This window comes from Eublepharis macularius, chromosome 7 (assembly GCF_028583425.1).
Source record: "Eublepharis macularius isolate TG4126 chromosome 7, MPM_Emac_v1.0, whole genome shotgun sequence".
NCBI classification, from domain to species: Eukaryota; Metazoa; Chordata; class Lepidosauria; order Squamata; family Eublepharidae; genus Eublepharis; species Eublepharis macularius.
Genome location: NC_072796.1, coordinates 5,871,449 through 5,897,066, shown reverse-complemented (window position 1 = coordinate 5,897,066; position 25,618 = coordinate 5,871,449). Strand labels below are relative to the sequence as shown.

The 25,618-nt window shown below is 49.7% G+C and overlaps 1 protein-coding gene across 3 annotated transcripts in view; it reads left to right on the top strand.

Moving 5' to 3' along the window:
- Positions 1 to 525: 525 nt before the first annotated feature.
- The window catches only part of CXXC5 (CXXC finger protein 5), a 102,116-nt gene continuing 77,023 nt past the window's right edge, over positions 526 to 25,618 (top strand). The window contains exon 1 of one of the 3 annotated variants that reach the window (XM_054985279.1): positions 526 to 650. The gene's annotated coding sequence lies outside the window, so the exon portion shown is untranslated. Of the gene's footprint in view, positions 651 to 955; positions 994 to 5,062; positions 5,089 to 25,618 lie in introns of those variants that run through there. The other 2 variants (XM_054985282.1, XM_054985280.1) reach the window with 2 other exon arrangements.

Genomic DNA, 25,618 nt, shown 5'->3' with positions numbered 1-25,618 from the left:
CGCCAACGGGGGGGGGGGGCTGCCCAGAACTCCCAGACGTGCGGTGAGGGGGGGCGCCGAACACGAGTCTCTCGGGGCACGTGTGGAGGGCGCCAGGCTGGGAGAAGCGAGCGCGGCATTGACTGAGCGAGCGGCTCTTTCGGGGCGAGGGAGCCACGCGGGAAGCGCCCCGGACGGAGCGGGAGGAAGAGCGGCGTCCGCGGGGGCGCCGAGTGGCCGCCAGCGCCGGACTGCAGTCCGGTCCGGGTTTTGCCTGCAGCCCGGCCGCGCTCGGCGCTGCGGTCCGCCCGTCTGGTCCTGGCCGCGCGAGGCTGTAGAGGCGGCTGCGCTGGCGAGGCGAGCGGAAGAGCCGCCGCCGCTGCTGCTCCTGCTGCCGCCTGAGCCGCTCAACTTCTCGGCCCGCCGCCCGCCCCCTGCCCGCGCCCTCCCCCTCCCGGATGTGCTCGGCGGGGCGGCGGCCGCCCGCGGGGTCCCTTTCTGCGCGGGGCTCCCTCCGGGGCAGGTGCTGAGAGCGGCGGCGGCGGCGGCGTCTCCTCCACTGCGGCGCTGCTCCGGCTGCGCTCTAATCCGGCTGGCCGCGGCGCGCCCCCGACGCGCACTGCCCGGAGCTCCCGCTGGCCTCGGCTGCGGACCGCGCTGCGCTGCCTCCGGTAAGTGCCGGGAGAAAGTCTGGCGGAAAAGTTTGCGGCGGGTGAGGGCCGTGGCCGGGCGCGGGGCGCCTTCGGGGGTCCCGGGCGCGCTGCCTCCCCCGCCGCGGCTTCCTGCCCGCCTGGCTCGGCCGGCGCCTCCCTGCCCGCCTTCCTTCCGGGGAGGTGTTGCCGCCGCCGCCGCCGCTGCAGCCACGCTGGTCTCAGCTCAGTGGCTCCAGACAAAAAGCCGAGCGGCCCGGGCTGCGCGCCGCGTGCGAGGCTCGGCTGGGCTCGGCTGGGCTGGGCGGCCTCGGCGGAGAGCCCGCGGCGGGGGACGCTGCCCCTCCGGACCGGCCGCCAGCCCGTAAGTGGAGCCCGGCGCCGAGCTCGATCTCGCTCGCTCGCTCGGCGCCGCTGCGGGTTCGGGGCGCGGGCGAAGTTGCGCGGCGGCGGAGCAAAGTTTGGCGGGGCAGGTGGCGGCGGCGCCCCCTCGCCCCCCAGCCCCGCCGCCCTCCCCGGGCCGGCCGCTGCGTTTCCGGGGTTACGGCCGCGGCGGCTGCAGGGAGGCGGGCGGCGGAGGCGGTGGCGCGGCTTGGCGCGGCTGACCCTGGGCGGCGGATTAGAGCGGCGCCCGGCCCGCCAAGGGGAGCCGCCGCCACCGCCGCCGCCGCCACCGCGGGGGCTGTCAGCCACCTCGAGCCGAGCCGAGCCGCGCTGGCGCTTCCCCGCCTTGCCGCCGCGGCGCCCGGAGCGGGGAAGGGGCGGACGGACCTTCCCGTCCAGACGGGCGCTCGGGGGACTTTTGGAGGGCGAGGCGGCTTGGCCTGGCAGCTTTGGGGCGCCCGGGCAGCCCGACTGCTGCGGGTCGGACTCCATGGAATGCGGTCTTGCTTTCCCGGGGCTGTGCGGGCGGCGAGGCGGCTCCTGCTGCACCGCGGCCAGCCTTTCCCCAGAGCCCGGGTGCCCCCCCCGGCGTCTCCCCCCTTCCGCACACCTGGGAAGGGGCTCCAGGTGCAGCCGGGCACGGGCACGGGGCGCCAGGGCGACCCCTCTCGGGCACCTGTGCAACTGCACGGCCAGGGCCCCCGAGGGAGGGAGGCAGGCCAGAACCCCAGATGTGGGTCCAGAACACCAGATGTGGGCCCGATCCGACCCCCAGTCGTTCCCGGGGCCGGCTGTGCTCTCACCAGCTCCCCTTTGGCTCTGTGATGTGGGGTTTGCTGGAGTCCCACAGCCTGCAGCGACTCATGGGAAACTCCAACTGGACACTGATGAGAGGCAGAGTCTAAAATGGTCTTTTTTGGAAACAAAGAAATGGGAGGGTGCAGCTTTGGGGGGGAAAAACACTTGGGTGTAATAAATATTGTGTGCCGGAAGGAAGCCCATGTTTTTGATGACTGTTGTGTGTATGTAGGAGAAGGGATATTGGGGCGGGGGGCGGGGGGGGGGGGGCTTTCAGTGCCTCTGAATGTCCAGAATCTTGTCTGGGGTGGAGGGGCTTGCCCTGGTGCAGCCCTCTGCTTTCGGTCATAGGAAGAAGTGAAGGGTTCTCGTTTGCTCCCGTAGGGTAAGTAAAAAAAAAAGGGGGGGGGACACTTGGGAGTGACGTTGGCCCGGTTCAGGATCTGCTTCCGGGCTGTCCCTGGGGACTCCAGCAATTGATAATCAGGCCTGTTTTATTTGCTTCTTTATCTGCAAGGCCAAGTCCTGGGTCCTGGGTGGGGTTTTTTGGCCACGCTGGACTGTGCCCGAATATTGGGAGCTGCCTTGTGTGTATGTCCTTTCATCCCTAAGGTATCGAAATAGCAACTCGGATCCCTGCTCTTGGAACCTGAGGCTTGTGTTGGCCTTTCGAGCTTGTTTTGCTGGGTGCGTTTGTTGTTGTTGCGGCTTTTCTCAGGTGATGAGTTTTTTTAAAAAATGTGGTTCTCGTTTTGGATCCTTCCCGTAAACAAAACTGTATACACATATAGATTGGGAGGTTGTTTTTTTCCAGGTGATTTCTGGAATTCAAGGCAATCTGTCCTAATTATGGGAACAAAGCATGGTAGGATTTGGAAACCAGCAAATTTTGGGACAGAAGTCAGAGTAGATCTTCATGGAAGCCAGAAGTTCTTGATGCCTTCAGCAGTTACGGGTGGCCTCCTTCAGAGTGAATCTACTTAAACACCTGTTGCTTTTACACTCAGGTGCCTTTAAAGAATTGCTGTTCTTTGGGCTAAGCTGCAAGTGTGAAACATACTGCAGGGGCCTCTCTTTTAAATGGTTTGATGGCTTCTTTTGAATCTCCATGCTCTTAAAATCTTAATCTAGGTGACATTCCCACAACGCAGCGGCTACAAGTTTTAAACAGTTTCAGGTTAGGTAGCCATGTTGGTCTGCAGTAAAACTGCAGGATTTGAGTCCAATGGCATCTAAAGAAGGAGCTTTGACTCTTGAAAGCTTATGCCCTGGGAATCGTGTTGACTTCTAAGGTACCACTGGACTCAAATCTTGAGGTTTTAAACAAAGCATAGTAGCAAATACTGTTTTTCAGACTGGCCCAGAGGTATCTGAAAGCTCGCCAGGTCAACGTGTCCAAGTGGGTTGTGTGACGTCTTCTGCAGTTGCTCAGGAATGTTGTATGGGGTGGGTGTGTCATTTTGGGGGGACGACGACACAAGTTATGTTCCTTTTTAAAAACCTTTATCCTGAAGGATACCCGTGATATTTACATAGGGGAATACAAAACGAGCATCACTTTATTGGGACTAGAAGCCCCTCCTGGAGAAGATCAGCTCTCAGTGCCCGTTTTCTGATTGTTGGACACCACGCAAGCAACGTGCTTTGGGGTTTTGTTGTTTCCTCCCGAGGGCACTTCAGAGTCCATGTAGGTGGCCTTGGCTTCTCTGGAGCGTCTTGAAAAGAACAGGCACCTCACTTTTTCCTGGGGCTGCTGTTCTAAATTGTGCACGCAGGAAACTGACATCTGTGTGTGCCCTAGGAAATGCAGATAGGGCAGGCTCAGCGCTTTGGGGGCCTCCTGAATTCCGCAGCTGTAAGAAGCATTGGCATATGCTAATTCAGGCCACTTAATGCAAGATCGGGCCTAGAATACAAAATGCATGTGCCCATGTGTGTCACCAGTGGCTTCTTTCTTCAAGTATGTTCCTTGCCAGGTTTCCCTATGGTCCCTAAAGGATTGTGGCCTTTATTGAGCTGTAGATTTGGGATGCTAGAAGTTCAGGGATTCTTCTGTTGGCTGCTGCTTGTATGTTCTTGCAGAGCTGGAAATTTGGCCTAGCGTGGCTTTGGGAGCCGGAAGTGCACGGCTGGACTGAAAGCCATCCAAGCTAGAAGTGCGATTCCTGCCCCTCTTTCCTTTTGTGCTCTGAGGAGTCTCCAAGCATTGAACTCTTTGTTTTTGAATGTATACTTTGAAAAAAATTCAAGACATACGAAACATAAAAGAGAGTCCTAAGAGGTCCTCCCTGCCTGCTGCTGATTGTAGAGTAACCTTCAAGGGGCCGCGGGAAGCAGGTCTCTGCGTAACCTCGCTTTTTCTTTCTCCAAGAGTGAATGCCTCTCTTAGAGGAAACCATTCTGTGCATATGGGGGATTATGCAGCCTCTCCCTTTTTTCCAGGGGATTTACCAAACTAGAATAATTTGCTAAAGAAAAAAAGGCCCCAGGTGTTCCCCCGAAAACAGAGAGGTGTGAATGAAATTTGATCTCATGGGACATTTGGTTGCTCCAAACAAACAGCTTCTTCATCAAAGGTTGCAAAATGCAGCGTTGGCCGTTGGCCACAGCAGCAAAGAGTGAAGCTGCCTGCCCTTCTCTCCCTCCTTTATTCTAGCCAAAATGTGAATTTACCATAAACTTTACTTAGCAATTTCCTGGGAGTGATTAGTGTCCTTGTTACAGAAAGAAAGCTGTTTTTCTTACCAAGAAGACGTGATTTAAAAATCTTTGGGATGATGTTTAACTCGGGTGGTCTGCAATACTATAAAGTTACAGTTACAAAGGGAGGGAAAAACTGCTTGTAATCCGTTTGCAAGGAAGTTTGTCCATGTATTTATTCCACGTTCCAGGCAAGTACTTCTGTACAGTAAAGCTGGTACAGTGCATTGCATGAGAAAATGAAAGTTCAGAGCACGGGATGAATGAAATCAATGTAGCAAATGGGAAGAATGATTTAAACATAGTAGCTAGTCACGTGAATGAAAAAAAGCACTTTGAATGAATGAAGTTGTCTCGGAGCGTAGCCGCTGTTCTGTAAATATAAGGTGCACGTGGCAAAACGCAAGCAGTTAAGTAGTTGCGTTTGTGCTAAACATGTTTCAAATTCACAGATAGTATTGAAAATGAGGAAGCCTCCTCTAGACAGAATACTTTATGTCCAAACGTGTTTTCTGTCTGAAGCTTTATAGCAGGAAGAGAGCCCATTATTTGGAGCTGATCGCTGCTTGGCTGTATTGTGAGTTTGATGAAAGTCCCTGTTTCGGCTGGGCCAAACTGATGACCCGTTGGTCCCACTGCTGTCTTCCCTACCAGCTCTTGGGAGTTTCTAGCAGAATGGGAGGATGGGTGTGTGTATGAACTGGGGTCTTTTGAGATGCATGTGGAGCGCTCTGCCCTTGGGCTGTTGTCTCCTGAGGGAGCCACGGCAGCCCGTATTTCATTTGGTGTCCTGCCTTTGATTACTGCTTCACTTTTGGGTTTCTTGGAGTGAACGTCAATAACAAGTAATAACTTTCCCGTGGTATCTGTCACCACAGTGCCTGGACAAACATTGTGGAATGTCCTCAACTTGGCAATTGCGTTCTGGCGTCTCCTTTGACAATATTGGGTGGAACTTTTAAAAACACGAATCTGATTATACCGAGTAGTTCGCGGCATCGGAAATGTAATTCTTCGTGTATCTCTCCCTCCCCCTTGCTTTGTACAGCTGTGCCTGTGACCTTGGACTTCCCTAGCTGTTCTGCCTCCCCCCACTTTTTGCATACTCTAGCAGTTACTGGTATGTGCGCGCGCACGTGATGTGTTCAGTTTCTGTGTGCCTTTGGTCTGGAGAGGTGACTACTTATGAGCAGGAAATATATTATAATAATTAAGTGCCACCCAAGTCACAACTAATCTACGGCAACCCCTCATGGAGTTCTCAAGGCAAGAGATGAGCAGAGATGGCTTGCCATTGCCTACCTCGGTGTAGCAGCCCTGGCCTTCGATGGTGGTCTCCCATCCAAGAGCTAGCCAGGGCAAACTGTGCTTTAGGTCCAAGTTCTGATGAGCTCAGGCTAGTCTGGGCTGTTCTGCCTGGACATCTATGCCCTCGAGGAAAGCTGGGGACAGAATTGAGGGGGTGGAATGGTTCTGACACCCTGAGATGCTCTCAGCCCATCTTGCTGCTGTCCTCCCTGAAAGGCTGTGGCAATAAAGTGGTCATCAGTCTGGCTGGAACGTTTGTGTGACCTACTTTGTAGATCCAGGTGCAGTTGGGGCCAGATGTGCTCATTCGGCAAGAAACGGCAGCCATGAGATGATGACGGACGCCTCAGTGCTGACCTGACTGTAGCTTGGCAGCCTAATGGGTAAGATGAACAAACCACGGAGGCAGGAGACCACGCTTCCAAGAATCTGCCAGTGCTGTATTGGTGATGGGTACGTGGTGTGAGAGGCAGGCAATGTTAGGAAGCATCAAGGGCAGGGTTTGGAGGTGTGGCTGCTGCTTTCTTTGGGGCTCCCCCCTCAGTGGCAGAAAAAATATATCTCTGTTCTGGAGGACCAACAGTTTGCAAATGCAGAAGGTTGGCAATAATCTAGATACTGCATCTGCTTTTGACAAGTAGAGTAAAACAAGGCTTGACAAATCTCAGGTGCCAGGTCACCATAGTGCCTAGAAATTTCACTGTGACACTTTGTACTTTTAGCAATCATTTTATTGTAGTGTTTCTGAACGAGAAAGCTTATTTATCATTTCACATCAGAATATGTTTTGTTGTATGGCATAAATATACATGTGTATGAAGTTACCATTTTTAAAAATATGTTAACTTTACACCGTTCAGTGATGGGTGAATGAATTAATTTCTTAACCGGTCGCTTTCTATGAAAAAAAAATGAAAACCTGCCCTCAGGCCATAGCTCCATTGGAGGTCTCCCTTCCAATTACTAACCAAGCCCAACCCTGCTTAGCTTCTGAGATCTAATAAGATCAGCCTCTCCTGGTCTATCCAGGTCAGAATATACTAGCTCCAATATTCAGATAAATGGAGCTTTGGAAAGTCTGGTTTCTATATTTTGGGGTTGGCTCCAAGGCCTGCACTAAAAGTTCACCTGAGGGTGATCCCCCCCGCATTGAATAAAACATTCAATTACAACCACCCCTAAACTTAGAGATCCAAACAAAATGCTCATTTTCAACAATGTTTAATGGATATCAGTTGAGATTTACTGCAGTATAACCTTTTGAATTTCAGAATGGATCATGATGGAGCCTATTTGTGTTTGCAGCCTTCATTGGGCAGGGTTTTTAAGGTCTTCCCCTTTGAAAGTGCTGAAACATGTTAGAAAAGTGGGGATATGTTGAGCTTCTGGAGGTGTGATAGTAAAACACGGACTGTAGTTTATTATTGAATGAAAGATTTAGGGTGCTGGTTTGCTTTTGTAAAGATGTTACCTTTGAAAACCCAAAGAAAGTTTTTCAGCCAGATATTCAAAGAACAAAACCGATGTTTTGTCTTTAAGGAGGAAACCTACTGCTCTAAACTTTAGCCATTAAAATCCAGGGAAAATCAGAGTTGATCGATACGGAATTGCAAGTGACCTTAAGTCTGGATGGAACGAGCCTTCAGATTTTACAGTGCAACAATGCCAAGACCACGGCAATACAGCCCGGAAAACCCACAACAACCAACAAGCACTGTTTGTATATTTATCCAAATAGCTATATTCAGGGCTTTTTTTCTGGGTAAAGAGGTGGTGGAACTCAGCGGATCGCCCTCGGAGAAAATGGTCACATGGCTGGTGGCCCTGCCCCCTGATCTCCAGACAGAGGGGAGTTGAGATTGCCCTCCAAGAGGTTCTGGAACTCCGTTCCACCGCGTTCCAGCTGAAAAAAAGCCCTGGCTATATTCCACCTTTTCTCCTGGCTTCCCCCACCCTGGGGAGTGGGGGAAGGGAAGTAAGTTGGCATTTGAGAACCTACTTGGTCTCTAGAGTTGGGTGCAGTAGATGAGTGAGAGAAAAGATGAGTTGCATAGGACACATTCAGGGCCTCTAGTTATGTGAACAAGTCTTTTGGAAACACAATAAAATATTGGTAGAGAGTTTGGGGCTGGGGTACTAATGGAAAAGTGAATGGTAGAAGCAAGATAGCCAGAGAGTAGGACTGTCGCTATGAAGAGTACCTGGTCCGATCCCTACCTGCTTGCTGGGATTCCAATTCTGTAACATCACCATGTGTTGCAGGGGCAGTCAAAGAGGCAGTCCTACCTCATATGCCGATTTCTGGCGTGGTAACAGCCTGCTGTCTCAAAACCTACCACACTGGGACAATATGCAAAAATGTATTCTTGCCGTTGAAGGTGCCAGCGAGTATGGCCTAACCTTTTGGGTGCTTACTGTCAAATGTACTGCACCGTGCTGTTTCCTGGATTACATGATATTCTTATATTTGGGTGCTGCGGAATAGTAACTTGGCCTCTTTCTGTCATGTTACTGCTGTTTATAGAGGGCAGATGAATTGAGGACAGAGTGTGGGGGCTGAAGTAGCGCACAGGTGGAATTTTTTGACTTCCATGATTTTCAGTGATTTCTAAGTTTCGTTGTGAAGTTTGTGTAACAAGTGATAGTGCTGCAAAGTTCCTTATACATGTTTCGGTGGCTGTCTGTAATCTGATGAATTCACATGCAGAGGCTGACAATCCAAAGGGAGTTATTGAAACTCAAAAGATGTGTTTAAGTCAGTGATTCTCACTTGTGAACTTACCTTCCGAGTTGGTCTCGAAAACTGCACGGACCCCATGCTAGTATCCTTGTCATGAATTAAATGCAAGAGTCTCACATCAGTTGCTACAGAACAAGTTAATCCCCCCCCCCCGTGTGCAGTGTTTATAAATATACAGCATTTTTGAGCCTTTGGCTTTCTCTCCTAGCCAATATGAATGTTATGCAGAGGTAAATCTGCATTTGCCATCGAGCCTCTCACAGTTGTCTCCTTTTCCACCTCCTTCCTTCTGTGACCTGCATGGGAGAGAAATGTGACTGCTGGTGGAGCCTGACCTATAGTTCGAGAACCGCTGATTTAGGTGACTGTTAGTGTTTCCCAGCGTATGTTTGAAAAACGGGGGATTCAGCTATATTCACATATGAATATAGACGTTCATCAAATTTCAGACATACAGTGTAATATAATCACAGACATAAGAGCAATTTTGGCAATTGTTTCTAAACAGTAGAAGCTAAAATCAGGCGGTAGGGTTAGCATACAAAGCCTGTATGTGATTATGCATGTGGTTCGTGGCATTGTTTCTAAAGACAGAGGAGGCCAAAGAAAGCTTTCTGATGTGACCGTGAATTCTGGGGAATGTTTTCAGGTTCAGCATTCACAGGGTGCTGGAAAGACCAGATGCAGGAGCATGCCTGTGCATGACATCTCCCACGTTCGACAGGAGCTGGAAGCATGCTCCAGGTTGTTCTTCCACATGGCCGGAGATGTGGTGTGTTCAGAGGCACTTTAAGTTTGCATTGGGCAGTGTGAGAGCTCAGTTGCGTTCGTACTGATTGACTTGATAGCAGAAGGAGAAGCGTGACTCACAAGTTGTTTCCGGCATGGCTTACCCCCAAGCTGGAACTGTGAGTCCACGCAAGAACCCCTCTAAGGCATCACAGGCCTTTGACGCTGGTGTGCTTGTGTGTCTGTAGGCCAGATAGGTTGTGGAGATGGGGGAAAGATGGAGGACTCTGATTAGGGATGAAAAGTCGTCTTCTGTTTCCTTCTTGTGCACCAAATTCCATTTACAATTCGGACTTTGCTATAATTTGCATTTTTGGTCATCGCAAGGCAAAATGGGTTGTTGAAGGGCGAGTGGGGGTTCCCAGCCCTGTGTTTACTTCTAACCTACAAAGTGTGTGTACACCACATTTGCATGGAAGAAGCCGTGGGTAGCGAGGGAGTGCAGAACCTTGTCCTCTGCTTTGCCTGTTTTACTCCCAGCTTCATTCCAAGACCAAGATTCCTACTCTCAGGAAAAGGTGTGGGTGAAGGGCAATGAGAGAGAGAAGGTGAAACAGGGGCCATTTTCACACGCCCCTGTAATGCTCCAGAAAACTGCGCAAAACTCACGGCATGAAGCGTATTCCTAGCGCAATGATGTCAGAAATTGCGCCATTAAACAGGATCATGACAGGAAATCGCGCTAGGAAGATGCTTTGTGCTGTGAGTTTTGTGCGATTTTCTGGTGGTTACAGGCATGTGAAAACAGCCAGGGTTAGGGCATGGTCTGGGAACATGTAATGGTGCAATGTTATTGAAGCTAAGGAAGTCTGGAGTTAGTCTAACTACTTTTTATGCTTAGGAAATTTTTTTTTTAAAAAAAAGAGTCTGGTGATTCATGGCTAGGAGCTGCTGCAGTGAAAATACCGAGGAAACCCCAAACAACATCCTGTACATTGTGTGTCTCTTTCTCGCTCCTGCGCGGTTGACTTTTCTGGATCTTGGCCATTATGTGTCCCCTCTTACCCATTCCGCTGGTCCTTCTGCCACTTCTCTTTCTGGGGAAAAAGTTCCAAGTTATGCAAGGCTTTGCATATCCATAACAAAAAAGCGTCGGCAAAATTAGTAGATTTGCATAACTTTGGAGCACAGCATTCAAGTTTTGGGAGGGAAGATTTTTTTCTTTTCTTTTCAGAAAGAATAAATGGCCCTGGATGCAACCTGTCTGCAGTACAAGCTCTGTGTGCACCCTTTAGGACTCTGGCATTTGGAACTGAAAATCCTGTTTGCATCTTAAAATGGCTTTGTTTGGAAGGCCCCGTGCGCTCCTTCGCAGCCGTGCTTGGCACTTGAGGGTTGCCCCGCATTTCTGCTCTGCCTTTTTGGCCTCTAGCATGGATTCCCTTCAGCATTCTCCTGCCGTTGCTATTCAAATGCCTTCTGTGCTGGGAAGAATCTGAATTTCCTGTCAGCCGTAGTTTCCACGCTTTGTCTGGCCGCCACTTCGTCACATGCTTTAATCGCCACAGCCAGGCTTACGACAAGTAAGCTGGAGCCGCCCCCCTCCCTCCTCAATCCCCGGGGGCTGTGCAGCCGCCACCTCGCCAGGGTGGTGTGGTCAGTTAGTCTGCTTTGTTACCCGGTGGCTGTTGATCTTGTCTTTATCTGTCTGCTCCCTCTCCTGCCCTTTGCTAATGGGCAGCTTGTTTCAACAAACCTGGGGTCCGGAGCACCCCGTTGTTTGTGGATTCACACAAGTGTGTGTTCTGCCGGCAGTTCTCTGGAAGTGCACTCACCCCTGTCAGTCCACATAGAGCTGGAAGGTACCCCCAAGGGTAATCTAGTCCACCTCCCTGCACCATGCAGGAAATTCGCAGCTATCTTCCCCCCTCATCTCCCTCAGTGGCCCCTGCTGTATGTCCAGAGTATGGCATAAAACCTCCAGGATTCCTGGCCACTTTGGCCTGGAGGAAAATCCCTTTCTAACTCCAAAGTGGATATCAGCATTTTCCTGGGTGTGTAAGAGAGCCTAGCCCTTGCTTCCCCGATCCTTCATACTGAGTCATAAAATCAGTATTGCTGTCAAATGGCCACCTAGCCACTTCTTAAATAACCTCCAAGGAAGGAGAGCCCACCACCACCTCCCGAGGAAGCCTTTCCACTGAGGAACTGCTCTGTCAGGAAGTTCTTCCAAACGTTTAGCCGGAAGTCCTTTTGCTTTCATTGTAACCCATTGGCCCTCCGGGGCCACAGAAAGCAACTCTGCTGCATCCTCTGTGTGACAGCCCTTCAGATACTCGAAGAGGGCTCTCATATCACCTCCCAGTCGTCTCCTCTCCTCTCCAAGCTTAAACGTACCCAGCTCCTTCAACCTTTCCTCGTAGGACTTGGCCTTCTGATCCCCTCTCCAGAGCTGGGCTCAGGGCAGGCTGCCTCTGTGGGCCTGAGCAGAAGCCGGGCTGTGCTCATCGCTGATTGGCTAGTGGTTGATCAAGATGGGTAGCCATGTTTGACCGTACAGCTCACGAAACTCATACTCTGTCACAAATTTTGTTAGTCTTGTAGGTGCTACGGACTCTTTGCTCTTTTCTACTGGCTAGTGGTTGTCCTTCTCCAATTATACCCCTTCTGACCACCCAAGACCATCTCTTCAGTCTTTTTGCAATGGATTGTGCTTTCTTTTCCCTTTCCAAAAGGTGCCACTGAAACCTGCAGGTTGTACTTTAAAATGGGAAGGGCGGTGGTGGCGAGAATAAGTCAGTGGCAGCAGTTGTCCATATGTAAGACTATCTTCAAAATGGCAGAAGTGGAAGGAAGAAGGGATTGCCCTGTGGGAGGAAAGAAGGTGCTGACTGCTCTTTTCATGTAGGTTTGTGCACACCCTAAGTACATTAACGGTTAAACTTTCAGCTCATAGCTTAAACTCACCAGACCACGAAAAGCCTCCATTACTTACTCATGCTCCGTTGCTCGGCTAGAATATAATGCCGAAGAGTTTCCCCCCCCCCTCCTGCCTCAACTTCAGAGGTGTTTTTTTGGATGCCTGAACTTCTGAGAAGTAGATTTAATGGCCGGGCGCTTCAGGCAGCCCTCTCTTTAGCTCTTTCTTCGTATTCTTTTCTGAGAAGCACAGGCTTTCTTCACATGGGCAGGAACTAAACGTCTTCCTTGGTTGAGCTGAAACCCTACCCTATAAGGAATCATATTGAGGCTGCTGTTTCAGGATGTAAGTGCAGGCGAAGCGCAATACTGATGCAGTGGCATTCAAGTGCGCATGTTCTGATAGGGGTGCTGACAACATTTTCTCCTTTGAGGAATACAAAGGCGGGGGGGGGTCTTCTGATGGAGCCCCCTGTCATGACCCCACAGCAGTCCTCAGTTCTTGACCAGTGGGGGGTAGAGTGGGGGAGGGGATTCAGAGAGCATTGTGATGTCCCAGTGTAAGGTAAGTTTTCACTAGTCAACCCCCCCTCCCCCCCCTGTCCCGTGGCATGCTGCCATTTTCTGTGGCAACTGTGCATTTTTATCACATTTCATTTCGCCTTGTGCTGTAAGCCTTCTTAAAATACAGGAAGCAGAAGGTGGCAGTTGTGGGGTTAGGGATGCTATAAGAATATAAAATCTGTTGAAACACGTGTCTCTTTGAAACTTGTCAGTAGTCCGCTTGCCAGGTAAAAATCGGCTCTATGCCCCAGGGCTCTGTGTGAATTGGGAGGGAATCAGTGTTTTTTTTTTAAAAAAATCCATTCAGGTCACCAACTTGAAGAATGTGGACAGGTAGACGAGTATAAATGTGGGTGGTGAGTAACATTTGTGGATTTTTTGGGCTGTCCTTTTTATCTTTTTTTAGAATGGCTGATTTAAATGTGCCCTTTTGGCCTGTCCAAGGTGTTTATGAAGGAAAGTAGGCTGGATACAGAGGCCTTGCTTTGGGTGTTGCATTACGATGTGGGTTATGTTGGGAAGCCTGGGGGTGTTTGCATTTCACATTGGGAATTCTGCTGTAAGAATACAGATGCACCAAATATTATTGCGGTCTGCTCAAGGGAGAGAGATGTAGTGTAGTCTGCTGCCCCACTTGAAAATGGGAGGGAAGGCTTAACTGGGCCGATTCCAGACAGCCCTCCCCATGCCGAAATGTCGTGCGTCGTCGCGCGGAAAACGCAAAAAATCGCGTTTTCTTGCGCGAGTTTTGTGCGACGTTGCGCAATGTTTCGGCATGGGGAGGGCCGTCTGGAATCGGCCCTGGTAATATGTTGAGCTGTATCCTGAATTGGGTGTACTAAGGTCCATTCTGAAATCTTGGTTTTCAACGGAGAAAGTGCACTGTGCTGTATTTTGTGTTTTCCTTTGCCATCCCATTGTTTGAACTCAAAACATAAATTTGTGTCCTGAATGTGAGTACTACATTTTCATTTTGCTCTCTCAGAGCCAAACTACAAGAGATGAATTACATGAGGAGGAGCGTGTGAAAGGAGTCGCAGCGTTAGCTGGGAAGTGGAGTTTTAAAAGAGATCAGAAGGCTTTGTCAGTTTCCCCTCGCTGCTGAGCCAGGGAGATCACTGCTCAGGTTTGTTAATTTCCTCTTTGCCTCTCCAAGGTGCTGTCAGTTTCACCTCCCCTTCTAAGAGGCAAAGAGGAAATAAACCTGGCTCTGTAGAGAGGTGAAATATAGACTTGGGCTAAGTGAAAAGTTGGGGATGCTTTGTGTGCTGGAGATAGGGTTGCCAACTCCTGGTTGGGAAATGCTTGGAGATTTTGGGGAGTGGAGCCTGGAGGGGGTGGGGGTGGGGGGAGGGAGGGACTTCAGCTGGCTCTAATGCCATAGAGTCCACCTTCCAAGGCAGCCATTTTCTCCAGGGGAACTGATTTCTGTCACCTGGAGATTAGTTCTAATTCCAGGAGACCTCCAGCCACCCCCTGGAGGCTGGCAACCCTCGTGGAAGAGGTTATGAGGAGAGGAGTTGACTTTGGGCTGGGGGTGGAGGGTCATAGGTGGGGCACCCTGACACACCCAGCCCCATTCCCACACCCCTCCCTCCATTCTGGCCAGGTGAGAGCCCTCCTTCTTCTGCTGTCTTCTGCCACTGGTATTCGGAGGTTTACTGCCTCTAGACAAGGAGGTTCCCTTGAGTTACTATGGCTAACAGCCATGAACGGACCTCTGTGGAGCTGCCTAATCTCCCTTTAAAGAACTCTTCACTTTGAGGTTGGGAGATAGTTCAGGAAAAGAAAATAACAGTTGCCTTTTTCCAGTGAGAAGAATCCTCTTCTTCCTCTCCACCCCCACCCCTAGAAATGGATATTTTTCTGTCTTGCATTTTTTTAAATGCAAACAGAAGTCTTTGAGGGCAGAAATCTGTGGTTGAGCAGTCAAAAGTAAAAGGAAGTACTTGCACATGTTTGGAGTAGCCAGTGGACCCTCAGCAATATTGACCTGTTGGAAGGATTTTAATAGACAATTGAGAGAGGATCTGGTGGGAAATTTCTGTCATCTTTATGGCTACTTTCCATGTTACGGCTGTCGTGTCTGAGCCCCATCCATGCCAATGTTAATGCTGGTTCATGCTGTATCTTGATACCTTATTACCAGTGCCATACCTGTTTCTTCCGTTCAATTCTTTCACAGAATGATTGCAGGCGTTTATCTAACAAACTGTAAAAACTTTGTCCTCATGACCTTGTAGACTTCTCACTCCTGTTCATTGCTATGTCTTGCTTTCCAGTGACTGAACTTGATAGTACAAATATGCGAGATGTTCTCACACAAAGTGCCTGCCAAAATCATGTTTATTGTTGGGAGGGGGAAGGAGCATACGTACGTGTGTGTTAAGAAGAAGCGTTTTTCCACAGGTTCCCATTCCTGTCAATTTCTTGCTCTTACTGCTTAGATGCTTACCTTGCTTCTAAGTAACCCTATGGACATATATATGGAAATGCTCTGATTTCTGAATAAAAACCATTTAACCAAGAGCCTGGACTTCTTGTTGCAACGGTACAGGGATCTGTCTGCCATATCCTGTCACCCACAGCCTGACATTTTGACAGGAATCCCCTTTATTTTCCTCTGCACCTGCAACCCTTGGAGAATGGCTACCGGCTTCACGTCGTCAGAGCCTGATCTGGGGCCAACAGCGCCAGAGGATCCCATCAATCAACTGGATTACCTTATGGACTGTAATATCTGTGTGATGAGGGGACTCAGTGCCGCACGAACCCTCCCGATGTATCCTGAAATGGAAGCGATCCCCCAAGCTGGGTCTACCTACCAACAATGGAATCTGCCACCTACGTGTGAGTGGGGCCCTCGCAGATCCATAACAGCAGAGGAGAGGATGCAACGCCGTGGGACAATGCATTTTTGATGTTCTATTGAAATGGAGGGGTATGTTGGTGAGCCGATGGCAAGGAGAGCAACCGCTCTAGCGGGCTATGCGGGGTGGAGTGTGAAGCCACCGTGGATGGCTGAGACCAGCAAGTACTGCTTCTTGCGAGACATAGTGGAGGATTTACAAATATCAGGGGCCCTGGATTACCCCCCGGCAACGCTGTGGAATATCGTGGAGTTGCAGTTGAAACAGGAATATGTCCTTTGGATATCGGTGAGTTGGGGGCTGCGGCTGGGCCGACGCACCAAGTTTGGGGCTGGACGCCGCGGCTACCCGCGCTGCAGGATAAAGCAACACAATTGGTGTTGTCAGATTTACAAATGTAGGGGGACTGCGGATTAACCCCTGGTAATGAGCACGCTTTGGTGGATTATACCGTCGAGGATGAGAGGGACTCCATGGAATCGACCGACTCAAAGGCTGTGGCTGGACACCACAAACTGTGAGAGATGGAATGCATCTGGCTCAGGAGGAGCTAGCCCATGCCTTGAGGATACAAAAAGAATGGGAACGAAACCTCCTCAAAGGGCAAGAGAACAAAAGTTCACTGGAGGCACCGGTGAGGAGAGTGACGGGAGTACACGGGGAATCGGGGAAACCCCCTATCCTGCTGCAGAGGGGGGAGCTCTGCAAATTGGCCAAGATCCAATAAACTGTATAGGGATAGCGCTGCCGGAAAGGGGAAGAGTGCTTTTAATGACTCCCGTGCAGTTCATGGATGACCAAGTAGTTCCCTCAATTGCACAGTTTCCAGTAGTAGCAACAGGAATAGAGGGAAGGCGTCTCATCCCGCCTTCCCCCCTAGTGTCTGCACTGAATATACCCTCCCAGGGAGTAGGGATGGGTCCATATGGGAGAGTACAACCATTGACCATTCCTCCGATCGTGGGCAGCGCAGTTGCCACAATGGGGATGAGAGGGCCAACAAACTTACAGACTCTAGCTCCCCTACCAGTGTTGACAATTCCCACTTTACCACCCCAGAGGGGAGGGGGGGCCTCAACAAGGGGGAACCCAGCCATTGAGGGTCCTGCCTGCTACAGCAAGCAGAGGGGCATCGGTTGCCGCTGTAGGGATGAGGGTGCCCCAAAGTAGCCAACCACAGGGAACCCCTGTCATTATTCCAATGGGGACAGGAGTACAAATGGGCCATCTGCAACTGGGGGGTCCCACAGTATAACCCTCTCGAAGAATAATGGGTCAACCACAAGGGACCCCTATCGTTGCTCCAATGGGGGCAGGAGTACAAATGGGCCCCCTGCAACCGGGGGTCCCACAATATACCCCCCTCAGGGTACCCCAAGGGTTCAAATGCAAGCCTTTCACCCAGAATATGGAGGGGTGCCTCAAGCCGCTCCGATGGTATACGGAGCAAATGGAACCTATCAAATACCCTTTATGTCACAGGGACATATTCAGCCACCCCCCGGAGTGGCCCCAATCCAGCAGTCAGCAGAGCATCAAGGAGCAGGAGCTCCCATGACGGGACTGCCGCAAGGATGGTTCAGATTGGAAGCCACATTTGATGGGAAGCCCGGGAACTTGGGATTTTTTATAGTACAAGCCATGGAATTTTTCCAAGATTGCGGACATTTGTTTCCTTTGGAACACAGCTGAGTGAGCCACTTAGGGTCTCGACTGGAAGGAGCGGCAGCCGAATGGTATGTGACTTTGCATAACATGGGAGCACCTGAGCTGTATGACTTGAATGCTTTTGTATATGCGCTAAAAGCCCAATTTGAAGACCCATTGGAGGGAGAAAGGGCTCGAACAAAGCTCAGAACCATAAAACAAGGGTCCAGACCCATAAGAGAATATGCTGCTGAATTTAGGCAATTAGCCACCAAATGTCAGAGCTATCATGAAGGAGTTAAAATTGAACTTTTCTGAAACGGATTGAATGCTGACCTATTAATGCCGTCCTGCATTAATACTCTATCTGAGTATTAATGCAGGACGGCCCACAGATTTTGTTAGGTTGGATCCAATTAGCATGCGAGGTCGAAAACAGAACCCAAGTGGTAAAGCTCGCAAGAATGCAACAACATGCAGGACCGAGGAGGCCAGCCACCACAGACAGGGACGCACTCCACAGGGGCCACGGTCCCTCATACCTGGGATTGAGAGAGAGTTACGACGGAGACAAGGACTATGCTTACAATGTGAGGGAGTTGGACGTTTTGCTGCACAATTCCCCATAAGGCTGGCGCAGGGGAGAAGGGGCCAGGGCACACCAAAAACCCCGCCCCCCTAAACCGCTGGGTCAGAGATTGCCTCCAAAGCGTGGGAAGCCAGAGACTGGCTTGGATGCCAATGAAAGTCCCGGAAATACTGAGGAACCCACAGAAAAAGAAGCAGAGGTAAAATTTGCACTCACTACTGGTGGTATTGATTAGAGGGGGCTACAGTTCCTTTTGAAGTATGGACTGATCACAAAAACTTAGAAGCGTTACGCACTCCCCGTAGACTGAATGCTAAACAGTTAAGGTGGGCGGAATTCTTTTCCAAATTCAACTTCAAGTTGAAGTACCTCCCTGGCTGATCAAATATCCTAGTGGATGCACTTTAGCACATGCCCCAACGTGACCGCCAGAAGGAAGAGATAAATGATACGGTTTTCTCACCAGATCAGTTGGGAGGAGCTGTGACAACACGCAGCCAAGCTGCAAAAACACAAAACAGCACGAAACCTGATCTCTCAGAATGGGGAGAAAGAATAAAAGCTGAAACAGAAAGGGAAGGGGAAAGTGTGCCCAAAGCCAAAATGAAACAGGAGGGAGATGGGCACTGGTACAGAAGGGGCAAATTTTACATCCCAACCAGTTTAAGGAAAGAAATCTTACAATAATGTCATGATGTCAAGACAGCTGGACATTTGGGTACCTTAAAACCCTACACTTAGTACAAAGACAGTTTTGGTGGCCAGCAATGAGAAAAGATGTTTCTCAGTATGTATCCTCCTGTGTGTATAATGGGAAAATCTAGGAGGGGAAAAACCCCTGGACTATTGCAACCCTTAGAAACCCCTCCTAGACCGTGGGCTGCAATTTCAATGGACTTCATCACTGACCTTCCCCCCTCGAAAGGACACACAGTCATTTTAGTGGTGGTGAATCTATTTTCAAAACAGGCTCATTTTATTCCCTGTACTACAATCCCTACAGCCAAGAAACTAGCCAGCTCGTTCATAAAACGTGGTCAAACTGCTCTCCTCTCCTAATAAGGTAATATCCGACCGAGGTCCACAGTTCCTTGCCAACTTCTGGCGGGAGCTTCTCAAAGTTGCTGGAATTGAACAAGGAATTAGCTCCGCCTACCATCCTGAGAGCGACGGACAATCAGAACGCACAAATCAAGTGCTAGAACAGTTCCTAAGATGCTACATTAACTATCAACAGGATGATTGGATTGATTTTCTCGATTTTGCCGAATATGCATATAACAACTCAATACACAGCTCTACGGGAGCCACCCCTTTGAACATAGTACATGGATATGAGGGAAACGCCTTGCCTTTTGCTGCAACCCCTGGATCCCAACAGCCAGGAGATCTAGAGGAATGGTGGACTAATTTAACTTCCCAATGGGGAATCATCCAAAAGACTTTGGACAAAGCAAAGAAGAACTATAAAAAATTTGCTGACAGAAAACATTCTGAACAGTGGGAACTACGCCCAGGGGACTTTGTATACATTTCCACCAAAAATATTAAGGGGGAGCAACCTAGTAAAAAACTAGGGTGGAGATTCTTAGGACCTTTTCCTGTAAAGAAATTAACGAAGTAACTGTAGAAGTTGAACTCCCAAAGAATTTAAAACAAATCCGCCCCGTATTCCACTTCAGTCTTCTGAAAAAAGCTGCTCCCCCTGACCAGTGGCATCCAGAACAGGGAGCCCCTCACCCCATACTAGTAGATGGACAGATTCATTATGAAGTGGAAGAAATCCTGGGTTCTAAAATAAAATACAACAAGCTTTTCTACCTGGTCAGGTGGAAAGACTTTGATGAATCTTACAAAGAATGGGTAGAACAATCCCATATGAATGCACCTAAACTTGTTTCAAACTTCCACAAACGTTATCCTGACAAACCTGGCCTGTAGGAGGGGGAGCCCATCTTTGAGGGGGCAGAGTATCATGTCTGAGCCCCATCCATGCCAATGTTAATGCTGGTTCATGCTGTACCTTGATATCTTATTACCAGTGCCATAAATGTTTCTTCAATTCTTTCACAGAATGATTGCAGGTGCATATCTAACAAACTGTAGAAACTTTCAATCCTCATGACCTTGGCCGTTTCCAGATGGCTTACTGGCCCCCGGAACGTCGCACCACGTTGTGGGGAAAACGCGAAATACCGTGTTTTCTCGCGCGAGTTTTGTGCGACATCATGTGACGTCGCGCAAAACTCGCACGAGAAAACGTGATATTTTGCGTTTTCCCCGCAATGTGGCGCGACGTTCTGGGGGCCGGTAAGCTGTCTGGAAACGGCCCTTGTATACTACTCACTCTTGTTCATTGCTGTCTTGCTTTCCAGTGACTGAACTTGATAGTACAAATATGCGAGAAGTTCTCACATGAAGTGCCTGCCAAAATCATGTTTATTGTTGGGAGGGGGAGGAGCAAACGCGTGTGTTAAGAGGAAGGGTTTTTCCACAGGTTCCCATTCCTGTCAATTTCTTGCTCTTACTGCTTAGATGCTTACCTTGCTTCTGAGTAATCCTATGGACATATATATGGAAATGACTTGATTTCTGAATAAAACCATTTAACCAAGAGCCTGGACTTCTTGCTGCAATGGTACAGGGATCTGTCTGCCATATCCTGTCATCCATAGCCTGACAATGGTTTTTAAATCACAAGAATATTTCTGCAAGTGACTTCTTCGTTTAGAATTGCAATATAGGAATAGTTGTGTGTATGGGTAATTGTAGATGAAGCAGGACTATACAGAGAGAAGTTCTTCTACAGTATGTGTCTGTCTTGCAGAAAAGCTAAAGAGAAGAGTCTTGTGATATCTTCAAGGCTAATACATCTGTTGTTGCCGCAGCTTTTGTAGACTTGAGTCCACTTTGAACTGAATTCTTAGATAGAGAGAGTTAGAGGGTGGTGCCCAGGGAGGATAAAGTTCAGGGAGAATGTGATGTGCTAGGAATTTCCCTTAATCTCTGTGGTAAAGACCACTGAGATATGAGGAAATTCCTAGAGTGTAACTATGGAGGCCATTTTCTGGCCACCCCTCCTCAGTTCCTCAAGGGTGAGGGACTGAGGCTGAGATCTGAGGGTTTATCCACCACATGTAGGCAAGCGGCAAGCCTAACATATATAAACATACAGAAAGAAAGAGCAAAGATAAAATTATGAACAACAGGGAGTTTGTGACATTTCTATGCGGGAAAGGAAGGTGGGAAACGCCTCTGTGGCACCTAAAAGTAATCTGGGCTGAGCTTCTGCTCCTTCTCTTTTGCAGATGGGGGTGGGTGAGAAGGGGAAATCCCCCACCCCAGCTCCCCTTTTTTGCCCCACTGATGCAGCTGGTGCAGAAAGATTAGTGTGTGTTTTTTCAAGTTGATGATGCGATGCCACTTCCAGAAAAAAACCTTTTTAAGTGACTTTAGTCCTCTCTAGGAATCGAAACAATGGTTTTCCTATATGCCCCTCCCTGTCTGCGTCTCCCCTGCCCCCATCTCCTGCGCGCTAGTTGTGGGTGTCTAGCCTCGGCAGAGCCAGAAATCGGAGCCTGAAGGGCTAGAGCGCATGGCTTGTCCTGAGGGATACTGCTCACTGGATCTCGGACTAACACAGAATGTGGTTAACGTACTGTTTGTTTTCTCTTTCCGTTTGTTCAGATTTTATTTTTGTACTTTGTCAGCTGCTTTGGGTCACTGCTGAGGAGGAAAGCAGGGTGTAAATCCTTAATACTGAAAAGTATACAGATAAGCACATTGATCATTCGGGGCTGCTGTAATTGGTGATAAAACAGACTCTTTAGGGTATGTCAAGCAATTTAACACATGTAGAGGCTGAGAAAACGGCTAGATTTGTGGAGTCCCTGGCTAATACTGTCAAACCTATTGCTGAGTTCTATCTCGGCAATTTCCTGCTAGTGGCCTTTTGAAGTTGCTTTGAAGAATGCAGACGTTCAGGTTTGTGACAGCCTGAAACGTTCTCCCCCCAGATTCTGGCTGTTGCCATTGTTTATGGCAAGCTTGTGTCCACTTATTCTTTTAAGTAGTAACTGACCAGGGCCAATTCCAGACGACTAACCTGAAGGCGCTGCATGCCGTCATGTTCCGGATCGCGACGGGGAAAACGCGAAATATCGCATTTTCTCGCGTGAGTTTGGCGCAACAAAACGCGATATTTCGCATTTTCCCTGTCGCGATCCGGAACATGGCGGCATGCAGCGCCTTCAGGTTAGTCGTCTGGAATCGGCCCAGGTTGCCCAATGCGGAAAGCTATTGTTGGCAGAGCATATGATGATGGGTAAGCATGGAACAGCAGTGGTTAACAAGGTCCTGTAATAGTACTGGGGTGAGTGGAAGTGGGAACAGAGTTGGATTCTGGTCTGGAGTCGGTTTCAGAATTTTTGGTTGGCTAGTGCATCGTTCCTGGTGAGCGTAGGATGGCGGTCAGGAGGCTGGGGGTAAGCAAGCGAAAGCCTGTTTCCTTGAAGCCCATGTACGGAGCAAGTTTTGTCTGCATTGGTTTCTGCTGGGAACTGTAGGTGACAACCAGGGGTGGTCTAGCACTTCGGGGCCTGTCATGTAGTAGTCTGTCCCTGGTACCCATTCAGGAAAAAGGAAGATTTGGGGAGAAGTTAAAACCTATGCAGTACTGACTGGCTCATGAAACTATAATGTTGTTTTAGCTTCTAGGGAGAATTCAGGCTTGGTTTGATCTGGTACCCACTTATTTGTCTTTTTGGCCATCCGTGGTATCTGCGAAACTCTCCTCCAGCATCACATGTTATCTGCCACTAATTTAGGGTTCCCAGGTGCCCGCCGGTGGCGGGCAAACCCCCGGGGATTTGCCCCCTTACCCACCGATTGCCCAGCAATCAGCGGGAGGGGGAAAGTTCCTGGAGGCTGCCTGCCACCAGCAGGCACCTCAGGAATGCGTGCTGCGCACATGCTCCCAACTGAGGCAACAAAATCACTTCTAGAAGTGATGTCATCATGCTGCCCGTGAGGGAGCATTCCTGCGTTTGGGGCTGATCTGGGCCCCAAACAGACCAAATTGGCCCTGTGCGGAGCGCGGGAGTGCTTGCGCGGCACACAGGGTAAGTACCAGGGACTCCACCCTCCCAGTGAGAGGTGAGAGGCACTTGGCAACCCTACAGGGTCTTGTGACGAGGAAGATCTTTTGAGCTTAGTTTAGATTTGATGGTGGGTGAGGCAAAACCACATCTCTGTGGGACTCTGCACAGGCACAGACAGCATTTTGTTTGCCACTTGTGCAAAAAAAAAAGAAAAAAAGCAGCTGTATGTGTTGTGCAACTCTTTTTGCCTGACTGGCAGCCCAGATAAAACAACATGCTGTCTGTGTGCAAGCAAAATGCCACAGAGGTGTGCTCATGCCTCACCCGCCAGCATGTCTGAAACATGCCATCAGTTTCAACGAGCCAAATCCAGTTATTTAGACTTTAGTGTTAACTTGGGCTAGATTTAGGGTTGCCAGCCTTCAGGTGGTAGCTGGAGATCTCCAGCCGACAGAGATCAGTTCCCCTGGAGAAAATGGCTGCTTTGGAGGGTGGACTCTATGGCATTATACCCTGCTGGGCTCCAGTCCCTCCCTAGACCCCACCCTCTCCAGGCTGTACCCCCAAAATCTCCAGGAATTTCCCAACCTGAAGCTGGCAACCGTAGCTAGACTGTGCCCATTATGAATAACTCAACAAAGCAATCAGCACTTCTGTTTATTTATAAAATTAAAGAATTTTTTTAAAAGCTTCAAACAATAATTACAAAATTATACCCAGTGATAAAGATGGAGCAGCAAGCCTGTGTAGCTGTCTGGCTAGGGTTCCCACGTGTCCGCCAGTCAAAGTCCTGGGGATTTGCCACCTTGCCCGCCAACCCGCCCGTGGTCAGCAGGAGATGGCAAGCTCCCAGATACGAGCCCAATCGAGCACCAGCCCAATATGAGCCTGAATTGGGCCACTGTGGAGCACAGCAGTGCTCCTGCTCTCTGTAGTGGCCCAACCCAGGCCAATTTGGTCTGCTCCAGGCCTGAATTGGTCTGGATGAGGCCCGGATCGGCCCCCTGTGGAGCGCAGGAGTGCTCCCGGGGAGGCACGTGCCCTGTGCAATGATTTCACTTCCTGGAAGTGATGTCATCGTGTAGGCTGGGATTGCACTGGCAAGTGCCAGACCTCCCACCTGCAGGGTAGGGGACCCGGCAACTCTATTTACAGGCTAGAGTGATAACGTAGTTTTCTTATTTTCACTGAATTGTTTCATAAGGAGCCTTTGTAATTTCCCCATCCAAACTTCCATTATTTCCATCCGAGCCCTAAGAAAAAAGTGGAAAAACTTGCCTCAGGTTTCTTGAGAAACTTTCCCAGCTCTCTGGAAGGTTCCGGGCCTAATCTTTGCAGCTCTGCAACGAGTCAACAAACAAGTGCTTATCTTCAGCTGGGTTTTGTTGCGGCGTTTTTGCTGCCGGGTCTCCCTTTGTCCCTGAGGCAGCAGGGCAGCCAGTGAGCTTGGGCCTCTGTGGCCCAAGGCTCCCGGAAGTTTGCCAGAGGGCAGAGAAAGACTTGCGAAACTGCCTCACATTCTGGAGTGATGCAAACAACGCAGTAAATAGTTAAAAAGCAGCCAAGAGACAACATGGAGACGTCAGAAGGACAAGTAGTCTGGCCAGAGCATTGCAAGAGGCCGAAAGTGAGCATTAGCCGTACGTGAGCTGTTCCTCATTCCCAGTTAACATGTCCCATGTTGATGGAGGGAAAAGGGTGGGGGGGAAACCTATTGTCAGTATGGAACTAGCATCTCCTATTGCTGGAACTCCAGGGCTTCCGAGATTTTCCAGATTAGCTAGACTTTGGCCCTTGCCTGGCTAATGTAAGATCTGCCCTGGATTCCAGTAACCGCTAAGAAGAGGGTGAGATTCTTTTGTGAAGACCGCAAGACTGAAGGCCAGAAACCTTCTCCTACTGGCAACTGGTCCTTATGGGCACATTGAACACAGAGGTTCCAGTTAGTTCTCAGGGCTTCCTAAATATGCTTTGCATGCGCTTTTAAGCCCTCTGCCACATCTTATGTCAGCCGATTCCAAAAGTTGAGCAGCCTCGCACTGGCATGATGCACATATACCGAGGGATTTATTCATATTGTTTTATTTCTAAACTCATCTTTGTCCCCTACATAGTTGGGATCTAGGACCAGGGCTTTTTTTCTGGGAAAAGAGGTGGTGGAACTCAGTGGGTTGCCCTCGGAGAAAATGGTCACATGGCTGGGGGCCCTGCCCCTGATTGCCCTCGGAGGGCAATCTCAACTCCCCTCTGTCTGGAGATCAGGGGGCGGGGCCACCAGCCATGTGACCATTTTCAAGAGGTTCCGGAACTCCGTTCTCCCGCGTTCCAGCTGAAAAAAAGCCCTGTCTAGGACAGTTTGTCAGTCAGTATCTTAGGAAGCCTGAAAGAGGAAGCAAGATTGTTCACAGGGGCAGCATGTACGCCGGATGAAGCAGAAGTATTGTGTGGAGCAGTTGAGTCCAACAGCAAGAGACTAAATAAAGAAATGCAGGCAGATTAATCTGAGTTGGAGCTTGGACTTGGACTCTGCTGCATGCCATATGAACCCTGAACCAAGGCACCCTCGCAGCCGTAGTAGTGACACACAGAGATCTTCCTTATAAAATGATATAGTGGATTGTGTCCTGTAAATCACTTCCGCT